The 20744-nt window shown below is 39.2% G+C and overlaps 1 long non-coding RNA gene across 1 annotated transcript; it reads right to left on the bottom strand.

Moving 5' to 3' along the window:
* Positions 1 to 7371: 7371 nt before the first annotated feature.
* Positions 7372 to 11474, bottom strand: LOC109456828 (elongation factor 1-alpha 1). Its single transcript, XR_012496645.1, has 8 exons — positions 11246 to 11474; positions 10166 to 10343; positions 9709 to 9888; positions 9306 to 9602; positions 9077 to 9227; positions 8730 to 8986; positions 8411 to 8645; positions 7372 to 8312 (listed from the first exon to the last, which is right to left on the bottom strand). It is a non-coding gene; the product is annotated as an elongation factor 1-alpha 1 (long non-coding RNA).
* Positions 11475 to 20744: the final 9270 nt, after the last annotated feature.

Consider the following 20744-nt stretch of genomic DNA (forward strand, 5'->3'; position numbering starts at 1 on the left):
AAAATTGCTTTGAAGTGTGGACTAGGTGCTGACATCGGTGCCTAGCTTCCCAAGGGGAGTACTCTGAAGGTGGCCGTAGTGATTCAGCAGTTAGGTTTGTACTTTTTCTAAGATGAGTTTGCAAACTTAATTGTCTGATCTCGTATTTAATACAAGACCAGATTCTGTGTGTGTGTGTATACGTACACACCCATTATTTCAAACAATGAAAGGAAACTTACTGAATTTTCTGTATTTCTGATTTGACAAAGAATAACCTAAAAGGAGGGGGGCATTTCAGCAGACTTCAGAGACAGGTATTAGAGCTTTGAAGAAAATACCCATGAGCATTTATACAAAATATGAGAAACATTTCCAAGAGATGCGTTCCTTAACTTTGACATAAAGACTTAGCTATGAGAAAATGTTCTCTGAACACAACCATAACTGAATAAAAACTACCTTATTTCTCACTAGACATTTAACAGTTGCCAGCTCTATGCAGAATTCTGTAGGAAGCTCAACGGAAGTCCAAAGGGTCAATCAAGAATATATGACAATAGGGCTGGCCCTGTGGCTCAGATGGTTAGAGCTCCATGCTCCTAACTCCGAAGGCTGCCGGTTCGATTCCCAAATGGCCCAGTGGGCTCTCAACCACAAGGTTGCCAGTTCAATTCCTTGAGTCCCGCAAGGGATGATGGGTTGCACCCCCTGCAATTAAAATTGAACACGGCACCTTGAGCTGAGCTGCCGCTGAGCTCCCAGATGGCTCAGTTGGTTGGAGCGCGTCCTCAACCACAAAGTTGCCAGTTCCACTACCACAAGGGATGGTGGGCTGCGCCCCCTGCAACTAGAAAATGGCAACTGGACCTGGAGCTGAGCTGCGCCCTCCACAACTAAGATTGAAAGGACAACTTGAAGCTGAACGGATTGAGAGGACAACAACTTGACTTGGAAAAAAAGTCGTAGAAGTACACATTCCCCAATAAAGTCCTGTTCTCTTCCCCAATAAAGATCTAAAAAGAAAAGAGAAAGACTATATGACAGTAGCCTAAGTGAGTGCCTGCAGGTCAAGACTGTGTCAGGCCCTTCCTTTTGTGCAGTGATATAGATGTACCCCTTAAACCTCAATGGTCACAACCCAGGCCTCAGAAAATGTTGCAGATGCCGTCACTAGAAGGCTGAGAGAACCACTTCCTCAGACTCCAGACAGCACTGGAACTCAACTTGCTTGTGTGGCAAACCTACAATTTATTACAACACCAATGAGGATATTTCCTGAATCACATGATTTTACTGAAAACTTAATGAAGTAGAATATTTTGTGGGGTTTTTTTTTTTTAGCCATCTGTCTTTTAACCTCTGGAAACTACGCTTGCAGGATCACACCACACTGTCTTCTGTCAGCTTTCGCTGCCAGTAATTCTCACTAGAATAAACAAAACTATCTACTTTTGACTATTTTTAAATCTATTCTACTTTATACAAGCAATAACTTATATTTTAGACAATGTCTCAAAGAAATTGTGTTAAAGGCAATATCCAGACTGCATATTCTTTGCTTTGATCTGTTCTGAGTGTCAAGTTTGACAAAAAGCCACAACTACCTGAACTCTTAGGGAAACCATGATTGGTTAAAACATAAAATTTAAATTCCTACGTAGTACAAAGATTTTACTCCCACCTTGACCTTAGTAACTTTAAGTGGCACAGCAAAGTATTTTTGTCTGCCCAAAGAAAGTAAATTTAGAGCTATCACCTATTTCACCTTGCTTTTACCAAACATTTGATAATTTTTTCATCATGATTATGTTGTGATTAAAATGGTGAAATATGACCTAGATTATAGTATTAGGTGAATTTGCAATTGGCTGGACAATAATGAAAGAACAGTTCTCTAGTGCAATGCTACAGGTCTCTGTTTTGGGACCTCGTTTGTTTAGTAGTTACCAATAATTTAAGTAAAACTACAGAAACATAACTACACGTATCAGAGATATAAATGGAAAAGCCCACATTTTTATTTAACCTGCTAGACAGCAGGCTCAAGATTAAAAAATATCTCAACAAGATGAACTATACCAGAGATACATGTAAACTCCCAACATTTGATTTCTTAAAATTAACCATACAGTGGTGTCTTGGATTGAGTTGATCCTGGAACAAGAAAAGGCCATTAATAGAAAAAAAAAGGCAAAATCTGAATAAAGTTTGGAGAGTAACAGTAACATATCAATGTTGGTTTCTTAGTTTGACAAATGTACCTTGGTAATGTAAGATGATAACAGGAAACAAACTAGTAAGTGGTATGTGGAAACTCATCCTGTCTTTGCAGCTTTTCTATAAATCTAAAGTTACTCCAAAATAAAAGGTGTATTTGTACAGAAAAAAATTAACCATGCAAAATATTTAAAGGGTATCTTCTTAAAATATAATTTATATTAAAAAGATCGCATGTTTGTTCACCATAATCCAGAAGCACAATGGAGTTGCTTAAAGCAACTGTGATCTTCCAAACAACTGTAATGATAAAAAACTATCTTTTATTGGCTGTTTACAATAGGCCAGATACTGAGCTAGAATCTATCCACTAGCTCATTTCATCCTCTCAACAATCTTTAGAGATTGTTATGTCCATTAGGTAGATGATGAAATGCATCAATTTAGGAAACTAAGGGTCCAAATAAAGTGACTTATCTCTTGGGTCACATTAATAAAAGCACACTCTAGATTAAGAGATCAGTCTTTTATGCATCCACAGCTGTATTTAATTTTGTTGAAAACACTTTAAAAGCTATACACTGGGAAGAACAGATTGGAAAGAATCTAGAAACCATGTGGCCTAGGGCTAAGAACCTGTTGTAGGAACTGAAAAGTGTTAAGCTCAGATGTGACTAACGGGAATTGATTGGTGTCTTCAAGTAAATTGGTGGCTCTTGTAGAAAAGAGAATGGTGTCGTTCAGTTATTCTAGAGAAGAGCCTAGGAATAAAGATTGTTACCAGCAGGCAAATTTAAATAAATATCGAGAAAAAAATTCATCCAGCAATGGGATGACTTAGGAGCCTCTCTGCATACCTGTCTGTAATCTGTAATAGGGGTATAGTACCTGCCACCCATGAAGGTTATGAGGATTCAATGAGATGTCTCTGCCCTCCAGTATATGACATACACATCAATGCAAAGATTTCAATGAATGAATGTATTCAAAGGTGATTTCAATGGGTTTGATTAAAAGGCTTTTAGATTTTCTTCCTAGATTTTTCTGATTCTATGTAGTTGTTAGGAGGCCAAGTTAAGCCTCATATATTGAGATGTCTAAGAAGTAATACAATGTTTTCTATTCTCCAATTCATTAACTGCTACTTATGCTTCAGGCTTCAGCTATTCCTTCTCTAGCCAATCCAAATTATGATCATTTTACTCTTCTCCCTCATAGTGTCTCTTTTCCTTCATAACCTTGTCACAACTCAGAATTATCTAATTTAGTTAATATCTATCTTCCCCACCAGATTATAAACTCAGAGGGCAAGAACTGTGTCCATTTTGTTCACAACTCTATCCTTACTGCCTAAAATAGTGCCTGACACAGTGACACGATTTTTTAAATAACAAATTAGTTCTTCACTGTCCTACAGAATCTCAGTGTAGCAGCAGTTAAATTATTTTTCTTCCTTAAAAAGATTCATAGCAAAATAAAATTTAAAACTTCACTTAAAAATTAACTTACTACTAGTGGTTCAGATACTTTGGAAAAGTTTGCCAGTTCCTTATAAAAGTAAGGCATACACTTGCCACATGATACAACAGTCCCAACTCCTAGCTATTTATCACAAGTAAAATAAAAACATACAGTTAAACAGAAACCTATATGTGAACGTGTATAGTGGCTTTATTCGTAATTGTTCCAAACTGGAAACAACCAAATGTCTCTTAGCTGGGAATGGATAAACTGTCTTACATCCATTTAAAAAGAACAATCACTGATTATATATGTGTATGTGCAAAATGGATGCATCTCAAGTGCATCATGCTAAGTGAAAGAAACCAGACTCAAAAGGCTATACGTATACTGTATGAATCCAGGTGATATTGGTGCAAAAACAAAATTATAGGGACAGAAAATAAATCAGTGGTTACAAAGAACTAGGGTAGACGGAGATGTTGACTACAAAGAGGCACAGGGAAGGTTTGGGGGCCAGTGATGGAACTATTTTATACCTTGATTTTGATTAACTGCATACATGTCAAAACTTGCAGAACTATATACTTTAAAAGGGTGAATTTTAGTGTATGTAAATCTTAGTGAAAAAGTGGGGGAAATTTTAAATCTCTTGTTTTCTAATCTTTGTTTACTTAGGACATAATTATTGTAACAGTAATGCAGCGTTATCTTTGTTGTCATTATGTCTTTCCCATAGAAACCAAACTGAGCTCTAAATACTTAAGAGATTCTGGGACCTACTAAAGGCAGTCCAAGGTCAATGACAATGCTCCTCTTATTTCACTCATCGCTGCTGGTGACTGCTGGACTACAGCCTGTCTACTTAGAAAACAAAGAGCGAAATCATATGGTACCTCTTAGAGATTTCCATTGATTCAAGGGTCAACAACCTTTCAAGAGCAATGAGGCAGTTTCTTAACAAAGTTAATATGTACTTCTAAATCACTACTGGCTGAGCAAGTAGTGTATTTACAATAGTTTGGCTTCAATTCTAGTTTTAACTAGTCATGGAAGTTCCTAGAGACCTGCAAATAATGGAGGTGGCTTTGATGCCACTTGCATGAGAGAAACTATGAGTTTATAAGTGAAAAAAGTAGTTGTGAAAAGCAAAACCAGATCAGGGAGAAAACTTCAGAAAGATAAATAGAAAAAAGTGGGGAGATGTGTTAATCCACCCCACTCCACCCCCCGATCTGAAACGCCATGCTCTTTTCCCACAGCAGGATCTAGAACTCAAACTATCCATTCCCTTCAGGATATGGGTCCCACAGAGTTCCAAAATGCAACTTTCTCAACTAATTGTATTTCTGCAGTTTGTGTGGTGACAAATGAACATTTGACTATCAATCTAAAATATGTAAGGCCCTCTTGACACTCATGAAACTAGTTGTCACCCTTGATCTAGAATTTCCCTTTTCAGGGATTGTGAATACTGCAGCCAAAGGAAAACTTGTTTTGGCATGAGTTCGGTGCAAAAAAGTTACCAACATAAATAAAATCCATAGTACAAGTAATATTCTTCAGTAATTTTACACTCCATACTGAAAATTACTGAAAATCAAGAACTCTTCACTATTAATTTGTAAATAGTCTTTATTGGGCAGAACCTGAACTCAAATAATCAGGTGTATTCCCATGTTCTTGAAAAAACTGTTTCTGCAGTTGCCAGTCTTGCTACATTCGACCTGTCAACCTAGTTTAGCAATTTAAACATTTAACACTTTCCTGCAAAATTTATCAATTTACATTTATCTAAAAATATTTTAAATACCAAATATTCAGAGACTGATTCAAGTTGTGTACTGAATGCCATGGGGAAATTTTGTGAGCTGCAGATAAGGCTAATCAGAGCCAGGGATATTTAAAAATCAGAATCCAAATTGAAATTTTTTGGAATTACCACAGGAAGATTTAAATGCTTAGGCACTAAAACCTGAAGTTTTGTCACTAAGGTCGTTAGTAAGGTAATAATTCTGGTCTACTGACAGTTGTCAACATTCTTCATGGAGAATGCAGTAAGACTGGGTTGAATGTTAGGTCAGAATAAATTGTCACAACTAGATTAGGTTCTTGTTCCATCTGAGATTTGGGAGGTTAAGTCAATAGGATTTATAGGAAAGAACATACATTCTGAGTTCTGAAATGACCAAAATCCATTTATTTTGGATTGCCCAAAATAGTTTTTAAAAAGATGCCTTACTGGCAGCCTCAACCAGAATGCCTCCCCCATTTTCTTTCATATTCTAAAATCATCAAATTCCTTGGAACAGATTTCAACGAGATCCCATTTGAGATTCTTTACAAACATGGAGAACACAGCAGCTGGGGAATTTAGTATGGTTTAAGGTTAAGCACGTTTGATATGCTAATTTTAGAAATTCAGTCACTGCTTTTAATCAATTAAAACAAGGAAATGCAGTTAGTGTACAAACTCAGTACAGCTGAAGTAAAACACTGTCAATGAATTTAAAATTCCTGTTGTAAACTAATTTGTGGTTATCACCAGTAGGTGGTGCTCAAACCAGACAATTGTCTTGACAAGCTTAGTGGGTTCTCTGAAGTATGCAATTAGGTAAACAAAACTTTTCCTGGATTCTGGTGGTTGTCCTGCTCCTTCCTACCCTTCCCTACACTGGGAGAAATTCTCTGCAGTTGAACCTTGAGGAGGGGGACGTCAATCTACCGTTTCCTCGAAAATAAGACCTAGCTAGACAATCAACTCAATATGTGTCTCTTGGAGCAAAAATTAGTAAGAACCTGTCTTACATTTTTTGCTGAGATGCATTCGAGCTGATTGTCCATCTAGGTCTTATTTTCAGGGAAACACGGTAGTAAATCTTAACAGCTGTGTCAGGTTTGCTTTTGTATCAGCTATTGGCTGCTAGCTTTTTAGAAGAACCTTACCTACCTTGTCTCATAAGCAAACATACTTGTAAAAACTTAAGGGGTAAGATAGTTGACTCAACATTTATAATTTACAACCCTTATCAATGCCTCAGGTAGTGTAGTTAAGGCACTTCACTATTAAAATGAGTTTTGAATTAATATGAAAATCATTGTCATCTATGGCGTTTATTTCTAGGACACATTCCACTTAGCATACATTTGCCTTACAGAATATACAAGGTTTTGTCTTTTTGCCACTTCAGCGGGATCAAAAAATTTCCTTCTATACAAAGCTTCTATGTATGAAAGTGTCATACAGAATTTAAATCTTCAAAGACTCATGTAATGTTTCTCAAGTGTTCTGAACAGATTTAGCTATCAAAAACCAGAATTTACACTAGATGGCTGACATTTACATCCAAGGAAGTAAATTACTGAACTTATGACCCCTTTGAAACCAATCACTGCCTGCAATCCACGTTTCAATTACCAAAATTACCCTAGTTTTAAAGTGCTTTCATCCTGTCCATCAAATTTTAGCAATTTAACATTACCTTTCAATTATTTTCCAGTTTTTAATCACTTGGCAAAATTTCTACAATTATCAACTTACAACCTTCCCCTACATTCATAGCCTCAAATGGGTCCTTCCCTCCACATTTAGGCTAATTTGCCACTGTAACTCTTTCAACTTTGGGTTTAATTTCCTGTGGCAGTTTCTTCACCCAACCTTGAGACTGTATAGTGAAGTAGATGTATAAATATTTAAGTGACAAAACACACTCAACTTCCAGTATCATTTATTTTTCCTAGAATCTGTATACAATTAACTGTAGCAAGACAGTGTTCAGTATTACTTAACCCTCATTTACTTTCGGCTCTTTGAACTACCTCAGTATTTATTTGTAAATGTGAGAATTCATTCAACTGAAAAACTAAAATTTGACATACCAACAAATTTACTCAATATTGATGTTAACTATACAAAATTTTATATGCAACATGGACTTTATTACAGAATTTGGCCTTTGTAAAGTAGCTTACACATCAAGTTCCTCTTTTCTTATCTGTCCTAACCTATTAATAAGTGTTGCACCAACAGACCCCCTCCCATAGCTTTATGTAAACAGATGATTCCTCCCCTTAAAACAAGGTGAAAAAACCCAAAGTTCCCACCCAGAAAATGTTAACCCCAAATTATCAAATTCTAGTTTCAGCAGATGTAACACCAGAAATAGGTTATGGGTAACTAAATCTTACCTAAGTAATACTATGGGAAGTTACAGTGTTGACCAAAAGAACACACAGGTTTCTCATTAAACTTTGTTTTAATGGGTCTCAAAATTCTGTGACAGATTTTTGGTCAAGTTGTTTCCATTAAAAAGTACTGATTTTAAAAACTAATAACTTAAAAACTGCCACACAAAAAAACAAATGGTCCACAAAACATTCTCCTTTCCTTCTGAAGGTTTTACGATGCATTGTAATCATTAACCAGTCTTTTACTATTACACTTAAATGGCCAATTGAGACAAACAGTTCTGAGACCGTTCTTCCACCACTGATTAAGACTGGGGTGGCAGGTATTGGGGATAATATTCATTTAGCCTTCTGAGCTTTCTGGGCAGACTTGGTGACCTTGCCAGCTCCAGCTGCTTTCTTGTCCACTGCTTTGATGACACCCACAGCAACTGTCTGTCTCATGTCACGAACAGCAAAACGACCTGTTAAAACATTTATATCATTAGAAACACTTGGTACACAAAAGTAATGCTTTTCACTGTAAGTAAAATTTCTAATCACACTTAATAGTCATCCTTACCAAGAGGAGGGTAGTCAGAGAAGCTTTCAACACACATGGGCTTGCCAGGAACCATGTCAACGATGGCAGCATCACCAGATTTCAAAAACTTGGGGCCATCTTCCAGCTTTTTCCCTGAACGACGATCAATCTTCTCCTTCAGCTCAGCAAATTTGCAAGCAATGTGAGCTGTGTGACAATCAAGCACAGGTGCGTATCCGGCACTGATTTGGCCTGGATGGTTCAGGATAATCACCTAGGAGAAAAGATTTACATGTAGTGACTCTCAGACAGTTAAGGCTCTGGCAGTAAGTAAAAACATGTCACTTTGAAGTGTTACCTGAGCAGTGAAGCCAGCTGCCTCCATTGGTGGGTCATTTTTGCTGTCACCAGCCACATTGCCACGACGAACATCTTTGACAGACACATTCTTGACATTGAAGCCCACATTGTCCCCAGGAAGAGCTTCACTCAAAGCTTCATGGTGCATTTCAACAGACTTTACTTCAGTTGTAACATTGACTGGAGCAAAGGTGACCACCATGCCGGGTTTGAGAACACCAGTCTCCACTCGGCCCACAGGGACAGTACCAATACCTAAAATGTTTAGGGCACAGTCATAACTATCACATGAAGGAATTACAGCAAACTATTCAAGTTACATTCTGATAGTAATGTTCAACTTACCACCAATTTTGTAGACATCCTGGAGGGGCAGACGCAAAGGCTTGTCAGTTGGACGAGTTGGTGGCAGGATGCAATCCAGAGCTTCAAGCAGTGTGGTTCCACTGGCACTGCCATCTTTACGGGTGACTTTCCATCCCTTGAACCAAGGCATCTAAAAGACAAGATTGTCAGTGTTACCGCCAATCCTGCCCTCTCCAGGGCTCTTTCAATTGTCTTAAAAGTCACTTACGTTAGCACTTGGCTCCAGCATGTTGTCACCATTCCAACCAGAAATTGGCACAAATGCGACTGTGTCAGGGTTGTAGCCAATTTTCTTAATGTAGGTGCTGACTTCCTTAACAATTTCCTCGTATCTCTTCTGGCTGTAAGGCGGCTCAGTGGAATCCATTTTGTTAACACCAACAATTAGTTGTTTCACACCCAGTGTGTAAGCCAGAAGGGCATGCTCACGGGTCTGCCCATTCTTGGAGATACCTGCTTCGAATTCACCAACACCAGCAGCAACAATCAGGACAGCACAGTCAGCCTTTGAAAGAAAACAAGGCCACATGCTGTTAAAGAAATGCTCTTCAAAGGATGAACCCAATGTAGAAGACAGGCCCCCCCAAATTTTCAAGGTTAAGCCCACAAACCTGAGATGTGCCTGTAATCATGTTTTTGATAAAGTCTCTGTGTCCTGGGGCATCGATGATGGTCACATAATACTTGCTGGTCTCGAATTTCCACAGGGAGATATCAATGGTGATCCCACGCTCGCGTTCGGCTTTCAGTTTATCCAAGACCCAGGCATACTTGAAGGAGCCCTTTCCCATCTGTAAGGATTAACAGTTACTTGGTAACATACACAAGTAAACTTCAGCTTTAAACTCCTAACTCCCATATTTAGCAGAAATGCTAGATTCCACGTTACCACTGCTAAATCTGGGTAGCTTTACCTTAATCTCAAAATATGCTTACAAAGCGGATTCCATGCAAACATTGGCTTATATCTTAACTAGTATGACACGCAGATCTATAGATTACTAATTTTACCATTTAATGTACTTGTTGGCACTCAGCTTAGTTTAACTATCTTATGTTACTACCTACCTCAGCAGCCTCCTTCTCAAATTTTTCGATGGTTCTTTTGTCGATCCCACCACATTTGTAGATCAGATGACCAGTAGTGGTAGACTTGCCGGAATCTACGTGTCCAATGACAACGATGTTGATGTGTGTCTTTTCCTTTCCCATTTTGGGTTAGATTCAGCGGTGGTTTTCACTACACCTAAATTGGGGACAGGGGGGGAAACTTGAAAATTACCGAACCACAAGCTTGAGAATATGCCCCCATCTAGACTCAAAGGGCAAATTCCAAGGAGAATTACAACCAGTGCCAAACTGGCCCAACTCTCGTCTCCACCCACCAAGTGTGGAGAAACTCCATCGCTAAGTCCCCTCCCCCAACCAGAGGAAGCCCCGCTCAAAAGGCCGCGAGAAGAAACCGAGGTGCCAGGACGGTGCCGGGCACACCACGGGGTCACAGGAAGCAGCAGCTGAGAAGGAAAAGGCCCTTTTCCTTTGTGCGGGTGACTCACCCGCCCCGCTCTCCCGTGCCGCCGCGTCCTCCATTTTGAGCTCCCTGCACAGGGCCGGCGAGCGGCCATCTTTCCGCGCACGCAACTGGTGCCGAGCGGCGGCACACGGCGGCGGGCGCCTGGCACCAGAACCGCCCGGCCCACTCCGCGGGACACTAGCGGGACGTGTGCTCCGAATGGAGGACCCCGCCGCCGCCCTCCGCTCCTCGCGGCCGCCCCGAGAACCCCACAAGTGTAAAAAAAGCCCACCCTGTCGAGATCCTCGGCTAAACTATCTCGACGGTAAAAAACCATAGGTGCCTTTTATGAAAATTCAAAACCCGGCGAGTTCACGGTAACCGGGCAGTCGAGAAGGTGCGGCAGGATTCGCACGCGGCAGCCACGGCGCGCAAACCAGGCCTCAACCCAAGCACGAGGCGACGGGGCGCCTGTAGAAAGCGCAAGGCCTCGAACTCTCCCACCCACTTACGACCCGAATTTAGGGTCAGGAACATCGCCAAGTGGCTCAGTGGCGTGGCACTAGGGAACGGCACACTAGGGTCGCAGCCCGCTGCGGGAGGCCTGGCCCGCGGGAGCCACGCCCGGCACTCACCTGTGTTCTGGCGGCAAACCCGTTGCGAAAAAGAACGTTGAGGAGGACCACGGCGTTTATATACGGCGCTCCCCCACCCTCGGGGGAAAGGGCGGAGCCAGTACACGACACGACTTTCCCAGTTTACCCCGCGCCACTTCCACCGGGCACCCTTTCAATCGCCGTCCCCTCCCCCTCCTTTTCGGGGACCGTGGGCGATGTGCGCCCAGCTCACTAAAAAGCACTTGTCGCCTCGCGCATGCTCCTCTCCACCCCGAGGATGACGAGAGCGAGGGGTAGAGGGTGGGGACGAGCGATCCCTGGGTTGTAGGTTAGTGGGAGTTTACCGACGGTCCCTGGGATTCCCAGAGGCAAAGGCGAGCCCTCCTTTTGTATGAATTACTCTCAGCAGCAGCTGGGGGGGCGGGGGGCGGCGAGGGGACGGCTGGGTGGGGACCCTCAGAATCTCCCCTCTACCGTTCCTGGTTTATCTGTGAAGATGGTGTCGAGATTGGGGTATCCCTTAAATCCACAATACACCTCCCGTCCTCAGCTTTGTCCTCTTGCATGTCCAGGACAAACCTCTTGAACTGTTTCCTCTGCTTGTCGCTTACCGGCCCGATGCTGGCTCCTCCGCGCCCCTGGTTGGAGAGGTGTACCAGGCCCGGGACCTGGGGCAGCGGACCCTGGGGTTCAACTCAGTGTCCATGAGCCCGACGAATATGCCTTGGGCTGGCCTCTTGGCTTGTTCCAGTTAAAGCCAGCTGCTTTTATCGAAGTGTGTATCACACATTCACCCATGGTACCCCAGACACCCAGTTTTCAAGTTGAGAGTAGACTTCAATCCTAGTTTGTCTTACTTTTAACTTTAGTTTTATTACACTAAAAGGACCGTGAGTGTGTGTCACCCTACTGGTACATTTTTTCCAGTATGCACTCATTTGATTGCAAGCATGAGAAACCTAAAAAGAATTTTTCAAATTCAATCTTTCCGCATGATCTCATGTAGAGAGTAACCTCTACAACATCAGCAAGGTTATCCACCCAGTGGGAAATCACTGCTGCTCAAAAATGGCCTATAGCATTTAAATAAATAGCTTCATTTTCTGTCGTCCTATTGGTTGTAACCGAATTTTAGCATAAGTCTAGAGCGAAACGGGATAAGGCCTTTTTGGTTGGCAACCCAGGGTAGACTCAGAAATAGTCTTGAAGAAAGAAGAACCTCTTTTAAGAAAAAACAACTAATCACTAGATCATTATGTCTCTTCACCCGTGTGTAAAACATCCCTGCAACTTCTCCAGTAGATTCTTTAATAAATATTTGAGAACCTGCTATATGTCCAGCGCTAAGCAAAGCTCTGTAGAATGTGCAAAAGAAATACTTCCTTTTGGAGAGGATCTACAATCAAATTGAACAGGAAAACTAACATATAAAATAATTGGGAAGCAGTGCAAGGCAAACGTGTATTTCATTGTAGAATGTAGTTATTCTAGTCTTAGCTTTCAGTTACTTCTCACAATCCAAATGCCTTTTTTTAATTAAAAGAAATCTGAAATAGCCTTCTTATGTCTTCTTGTTTCACCACACTTTATAGACATAAACTTCTAAAAATCAACTTTTTTTATGTTCATTAAGAGGTTTCTAGTTTTCACTTTGAGATAGTTTTCATGAAAGAAACTAGGCCATGTAAGTTTCCCTAGAATACACATAACAAATCTTTTTCTAGCAACAAAAGCCTTTTCTATAATGTTTGTATGTCTAGCTTCTCTCCTTTCACAAATTCTTTTTTCTCGTTGCATTTTCCTAGTGCCCTTGCTCAATCATATACACGTGGAATAAAATTATCTTGATATGCTAGTCCATGTTTGTAATAAGATAAAGATGGAAGAAGTACCAATAAAAATCGCTATAGAAACAATGTGAATATCTCTGTTCTTGCTTATTTCCTTGGAAATATTGTATTAAATAATGACTATTCTCTTTGGAACTAGATTCCTACAATCAGCCATACTTGTGTAGCATAGTAATATTAACTGCACACTGTTATTTCAGATTAAAATTAGGGTGCCACACTAGATTTATTATTTTCCATGCCTTCTGTAGCAGAGTATGCCTTAAATGGTTTAGGCTTGCACATTTTTGAAGGTAATATTAAGGCATATAAGCATTTTAACAGGAATGGCAAATTTTTGAAACTATGAAGAAATGGTATTTAGTAACAAGAGGGAAGGAAGCAAAGACTAAAGACAAAAGTTCAGTATTTGAAAGTTTTACCTGGAATCCAGAATTATAGTTAACACCTAATCTAAGAAAGAAAGGTCAAAATGAAAAGTGGATGTTGGTAAGAGGAGAAAGTATCAAATTTCGGTTTAGTAAAATAAGTTATCTGTGAAATATGCACGATTGATTAAAATGTTACATTGCAAACGTTAAGTACCTTTATACAATAAAATTGTAATATGCTTTCAATTGAATTATTCTTTTTGAAAATATGGACTACTACAATTTAAACAGTAATTTTTATAGTTATATATGTGTGTATTCAGCACTATATTGGACACTGAAATTCTTTAAGATGACCACAAACATTTCCACAGAAGCTTATAAAAACTATAGCTCCTGATTAAAATCTCACTTTTTCATTTTTCTAGTACGTCAATCTTACTGCTTTGGAAAGTGACAAAAAAAAAACAAACAAAAAAAAAACCAACATTCCAAACATGACTAAGGTAACAAAATGGTCCGAAAGTGTTCCAGGACCAAATAATGTCAGCTGAACTTTATTATGCCCAGAGAGAAAGAAAGGCAAATTGAAGTACGACTCCAAAAGTACCCCTGGTTATAGGCAAGTTTTCCCCAAGGCCCTGTGATTGCAGGTAAGAGTATACACTTTATATATATACAAATACCTTACAGAGAACCCCTTACTGGGCACCACCGACTGGGTGCTCTTATTAATGTTGACATATGGCTAAGACGGTGTGTTGGGGGTCGGGGGTGGGTGTCGAGCCATATAGTGAGTTAGGGTTAGACACTGGCCAAAAGCCTTATCTCGGGGCAGAGCTCACATTTCTGCTCTCGATCAGGACCGGAACGGGCCGGGAACGCAGGTCCCAAGGAAGCCCCGCACGGCCCGGGGCGCACCGGGGTTCCGAGAAAGGCGGGCTGGGGCGGCGCCGGCAGTGCGCTGCAGTCCCCGGGTGGCGAGGCGGGAGCGGGGCCGTCCTTCCCCCGCGTCTGCTCTCGGGGCTGCACGGCCCGCGCTTCCAGGGCGTTCCGACACGTGTGGGATGGCCAGCACCCCGCGGCAGAGAGCCGGGGGGCTCAGGCCTGCGGGCTCGGGTCTCCGAAGGACTGAGGTCACCCTGGCCCGCCCCCGGACACGCCCCCACCTTGAGGTCACTTTCTTTGGTGCCTGTACAGCGGAAGGAAGCTCTCGGGAGGAGGCAGAAAACCCCACGTGGCTCGGGGTGGGGGGCGATTCTCGTCAGCGTGGCCTGGCCACTAAAAGAGTGAAACAAATATCTTTACTTTTTTTTTTAAAGCTCTTTTCCCTAGGCCCTGTGTTTTGAACATAGTCCTAGAGCGTCCCCCACCCCCACGACTTTACAGCAGATACAGTATGCCTTTTACTAACTTACGTGTTAAAATGGTAACAGTAGCATTGTTGAGACTTGTAAATGTGCTTTTCCGTCGTAATCTAAGGTCTATTTTGCTTAAGATTTTCTTTAAAGTTGCTCATATCATTTAGAGTAAACTGTTAAAATACAGTGTATTAACATCTGCATGACCCTTTTTAGAAAAAAAAAAACTGGGTGGTGAACACAGTGGGATTTATAGATGATGTAATACAGAATTGTACACCTGAAATCTATGTAATTTTACTAACACTTGTCACCCCAATAAATTTAAACAATAAATTAAAAAAAAAGAAACAAAGGAATTTTAGTTAATTTACTTTTAGTAAAAGGGCAAACAGTAATAGGTCTTTGATATCTGTGATTCAACAAGCATCTTTGATAATTGTGATTCAACAAGCATCTTTCAGTATTGGCTAATCACTGTTATTGGGCCTAATTTAAAGCAGCTTTAAGTGATTTTGCTGGGGCTTGCCACGTTTGCATCTTGCCTGTGCCAACTGAAAATGATTTTTAAAAGGGTATTTTAGAATATGATTAAACCAAGGACTATTTGGCTATTCATTTTAAATATTTCTATGTCTTCATAGGTAACTTAGTGGAAAGAACACTGTACTAAGAAGAGTTGGTGTCTATTCCCAGCAATTTTATTTGTTAGCTGTGTGATCTTGAATAAATCACCCTTGAGCTTATCCTACTGTAAAATATTTAATAGTACCTATTTCACACAACTGACCATAGGATTAAATGAGAAAATGTACCTGAAGATGCAGACCATTTTTACAAATATTAGTGTTCATTATAATTATAAAATAATCATTAGCTCTTTCAAAAAACAAAGAAAAATCTGTTATTGTTCAAAATATAGAGAGACTTTATCAATTGTCATTTTTCATTCTAATAGTAAGTACTATTTTGTCCATTTCATTTAAGTATAGAACTGTAGATTCACTGATATATGTTACACTGTGTGGTGTGTGTGTGTGCGTGTGTGTGCGTGTGCTTTCAAATTATGGCGTTCAGTAGATATTGGTAATTGTACAGGACTTCAGAGGTCAGTCTTAATTCATCCATCCATCAGCATTCCTTAAGCAGGCACTTAGCTAGACATTGAGGAGACAAAAAAATAATCACTGTTGGATGGTGTGTGTGGCAGAACCTTGGAGAGGGAACATTGACAGTAAACAGATGACTCCAGGAGAGCATGAATACTGGAACCGGGTAAGCCTAAATTGCTTTTGAGCACTCAGGAGGGACCCAGACTTGGGGAGGGGATGAGGACAGCAGCAAGGAAAGCTTCTCAGGACTCACCTTGTTTGGATAGAAATTGGGAGTCAGCCAGTGGAAGGAAACCTTGAAGGGTGGGTGTTTGGGGTGATTGCCCTAAAAAAGAAGGTGGGAGGCGAGTTTGCTCCTCCAAGGGTAGGAACAGAGAGCAATATATATCTGTGTGGGGTGTTCTCTGAGACCCCTGAGGGACCTGTGAATAACATTGGGGCTTCAGAGACAGACAGACCTGGATCCAACTCTTGCATCCATCACTTACTGAATGTGTGGCTCTGGGCAAGTTACTGGACCTCTTTAAGCTTTAGCTCCCTCATCTATAAAAGGAGGATATAGTAGTAATACAGTAGTAATACCTACCCCATAAGATTACTGTGAAAATTAGATAAGAAAAGTATCTCAAGTGCTGAGCATTGGTTTTTTGCACCAACTTAGAACAATAATTGGTGTGGAGTTTTTTTGTTTTTTTTTTCCTTTTTGTTTGATTTTACCCATCGTGTATATAGTATAGTGCTTTCTGAATGAGGCAGCTTTGCAATCAGAATGCCTTCACTCAAATCCCTGTTGGCTCTACCACAGCTAAGGATGGGATGTTTGGCAAGTGATTTCACCTCTCCAAGCCTCAGTTTTCATATCTATAAAGTGCAGATAATAATAACTAATATTTACCCCAGAGGGTTGTGGTGAGGATTAAATAAGACAATCAATGTAAAGTACTTAACACAGTGCCTGGCATCTGGTAATCATTCAATAAATCTTAATTGTTGCTTATTATTATTATTATTATTATTATTATTTTATTTAAGAGTCCTCATGAACTGGAATCTTGTCATAGAATGGTTTCTTTACTAAGAATGTGCTACAGTGACCTTGCTTTGAGCTCTGTGTTTAACGTCCCTGCATTTTAGGTTTGCTTATTAATTTCCCTATCAGTTCCATTTGTAGAATCTTAAAGATGCTGTGTTTAAATATCGTGAAATAAGAAATGTTTAAAAACCAGTTTCTTTAAACGAGGATTTTTAAAAATCAAGGGCAGCATAGCATAAATAGTCACCCCTCATTCTAGAGTCCTGTCACATCCTTGTACTTTCTAAGATTAAATGTCCTGTAGTCTTAAAAAACAATGTTTGGGTTTGGTATTTTTGAATTGTTGCTATGTCATCTCTGTTTTTCTAGTACCATCTGCTTCTGGTAAATCTACTGGCAAGATGTTCTTGCTGCAAAAACAACTTTGCAGAATTATTTTTTTAAAAAAACACTCAACTATTTTATATGTCATGATTGTTATGGAAACAGCATGTCACACACATCATCAACGAAAAGGAAAAAACAGGTCTCCATACATGGGGAACCACTATATTAAGCTATTATTGGATCACCTTCTTAGTTTTAGAACACACTAACTCAAAACGAAAGAAGAATCTGAAAGCCATCATGTGCATAAAAACTATTGATAATCTATCTGTACATTTGTATATCTGCCACCTGTGGAGCCACTGCAGAATAACTACTGTCCCTTTTTATACTATATATATATATATATATATATATATATATATATATATATATACACACATATATACATATATATGTGTATATATATAATTTAGCATACATATTATATATGTAATATACATATATATTATTTCCATACTTGATTTCATTAAATCCAGTTAACCTGTACCAGCCTTTGCCATCAAGGTCTACAATAATAAACTCTCCAAGCTGGAAGAGAGTTTTGTCTTCATCTAGTGAATCCCACTAATTTTACAAATATGGAAAAGTGTCAGGATGACTGAGTAATTTGCCTAGTGCTCCTGTGGCTAACGATAAAGGCTGCCCATCCTATGGCCTCTATTTTTTGCCTTTGGTGGGTAAAGTAGTAGGGATTAAAAGTGCACATTCTAGAGCCAGGCTAACTAGGTTCAAAGTCTATCTCTGATATTTACTAGCTATGTGATTTTAGACATTTGTAAAATGCGGATGATGTTATTTATAGAGTTGTTAGAATTAAATAAGTTAATATGTATTTTTAATGTTCCTTCCATTCTTTAAGAATTGTTATTATTTTGTCTGTCTTGTTCATTATTCTAGTCTCAGCACCTAAAACATTACCTGCACAATGTCGTTTTTCCCTGAAAATAAAACTTAGCCGGTCAATTAGCTCTAATGCATCTTTTAGAGCAAAAATTAATATAAGACCTGGTATTATATTATATTGTATTATATTATATTATACCTGGTCTTAAATTATAGTAAAATAAGACCCGGTATTATATTATATTATATTATATTATATTATATTATATTATATTATATTATATTATATTATATTTTATACCTGGTCTTACATTGTAGTAAAATAAGACCAGGTCTTATATTAATTTTTGCTTCAAAAGACACATTAGAGCTGAATGTCCAGCTAGGTCTTATTTCCCGGAAAATAACACAGTATTTGTTAAATGAATAAGTGAATGGATTAAGGATAAGTTGTGTCTCTGTGCCATCATTGGCTAATTGACTCAAGAAGTGTTTTTCTATATTTTTGTGGAAGGATGGTCCTCACTGTCAGACATGAACAGATTAGTTTTAGTTGCAGAAGGTAAGTGAAAGCTGTAGGTAGAACTACTTAATTTTTTTGGTCTGCATTAATAGATGTGTTATGGAGAAATAGTGGCTGAACATTTTCCAAGTTTGGTGAAGGACAGTCAATCCACTCAGTGAGACCTAAGCAAGATAATAAGACCTTTCTTAGGTACATCATAGTTAAACTGCTGAAAACCAAAGATTGAGGAAAAAACTGAATGTGCTCAGAGAAAAATAGGGCAGCACATATGGGGAGCAACAGTTGAAATGGCTATGGACATCTCAAGAGAAACATAGCAGCAAAAAATAGATGAGCAACATCTTAAATAGCTGAAAGAAAAAAAAAAATCAAACCTGACAACCTACAATTCTGTATCCAGTGAAATAGCCTTCATGAATGAAAGTGATATAATCACAATGAGCTATCACTACACACTCACTAAAATGTCTAAAATTAAAAAGACTGACAGTACCAACTTTTGGCAAGCAATTGGGACTCGCACAGCTGGTGAGAATGTAAAATGGTACAATCTCTTAGGAAAACAGTTAAGCAATTTCTAAAAATGTTAAATATACACCTACCATATGACCACTTCTAAGAATTTACTCAAGAGAAATGAAACCTTATGTCCACACAAAGACTTGGGGGCAAATGTTCATAGCAGCTTTATTTGTAATCACCAAAAACAGAAAACAACCCAAATGTCCATCAACAGGTGACTGGATAAACAGATGATGGCATATCCATACGATAGCAAATTCACTAATAAAGAGGAATGAACTACTGACATGCAAAATGAATGACATGTTGTGCTGATTGAGAAAGCCATACAAATGAATACATATTATAATTCTTCATAGATATAAAATTCTATAAAATGCAAATGAATCTTAGTGACAGACTTTTTAAAGTTTTATATTTCTGTTGGTACTTTCAGCAAATTCATAATTAACATTGTACATTAATGAAATACAATACAGTGAAAAAAAGCACAATAACCCAAAGGAAGCAAAACATATTTCACTATATAACAATCTTCTAAATAAGTTGCTACAAAATGAAATTGCTATTTATTCATCTTCCTACGTTTGAAAACATTTTATTCTGACACCAAACTTTAACAATCAAATGAAGCAAATGAGAGCCAGACAACAGAAGGAATCTAGTATTAGATTCCTAACCTGAAGCAAAAATTGTCTACAGAAACCCTTGTTAGACATGAGCATGTCCATTATGTGACAGGAATGTGGGAGAACATAAAAAAGAATTGCAGCTATAGGATGGAAACTGGGAGACTGCAGTGTCAGAATGTTTACATGGAAAACAGGATTCTGTGAAAACTGGGGAAAATGCATTTTCTCTTGATTCACTGTCATAAAATGTAGCAATAAGTACAGGAACATTTTGCTTACATAACTTTTTTTACAGCACAAACGGCCCTAGGAGATGCTAAAAAGAGCAAAGGACGGGACTCAGGCATGGCTGGCTCCACCTCTTCCCTCAGGTGGGTCTTATTCCATCTGCTGCATTCTCAGAGAGATCCTTCTAAAAACCTTCCCTGTTATTTTTCCATTATAGCCCCTTCTTTGTTTCCTCCTTAGCAACTATCACAACATGTAATTATTTTATTCACTTGGCTCCTGTTTCAGCTTTGCCTCCTCTACTTGAATGTAAACTCCATGACAGCAGAGATCTTGTCTGATGTTCCTTTTTTTTACCGTGGTATCTGGTGCCCAGCACATAGTTGGTGGTCAATAAACATTTGTTAAATAAATGAGTAAATGAGTAGAGAGGGAATCTGGGAATTCAATCTGCTTCTCCTTAAGTAAATTTCTTCTTCTGACACACATACTCTGTCTTCAGTTTGAGAACCAACCATAAAAACCTTCCTTTGGTATTAAAAAAAAAATCATTCCAAAATTCATGTGTTTTCCAGGGAGCCCTCCTAATGTGCCCTGCTCTTTCTCTTTTTCTAGTTTGGACTTGCACTATGTTTTCTTGTTTGTTTGT

This window comes from Rhinolophus sinicus, linkage group LG05 (assembly GCF_036562045.2).
Source record: "Rhinolophus sinicus isolate RSC01 linkage group LG05, ASM3656204v1, whole genome shotgun sequence".
In the NCBI taxonomy this organism is placed as follows: domain Eukaryota; kingdom Metazoa; phylum Chordata; class Mammalia; order Chiroptera; family Rhinolophidae; genus Rhinolophus; species Rhinolophus sinicus.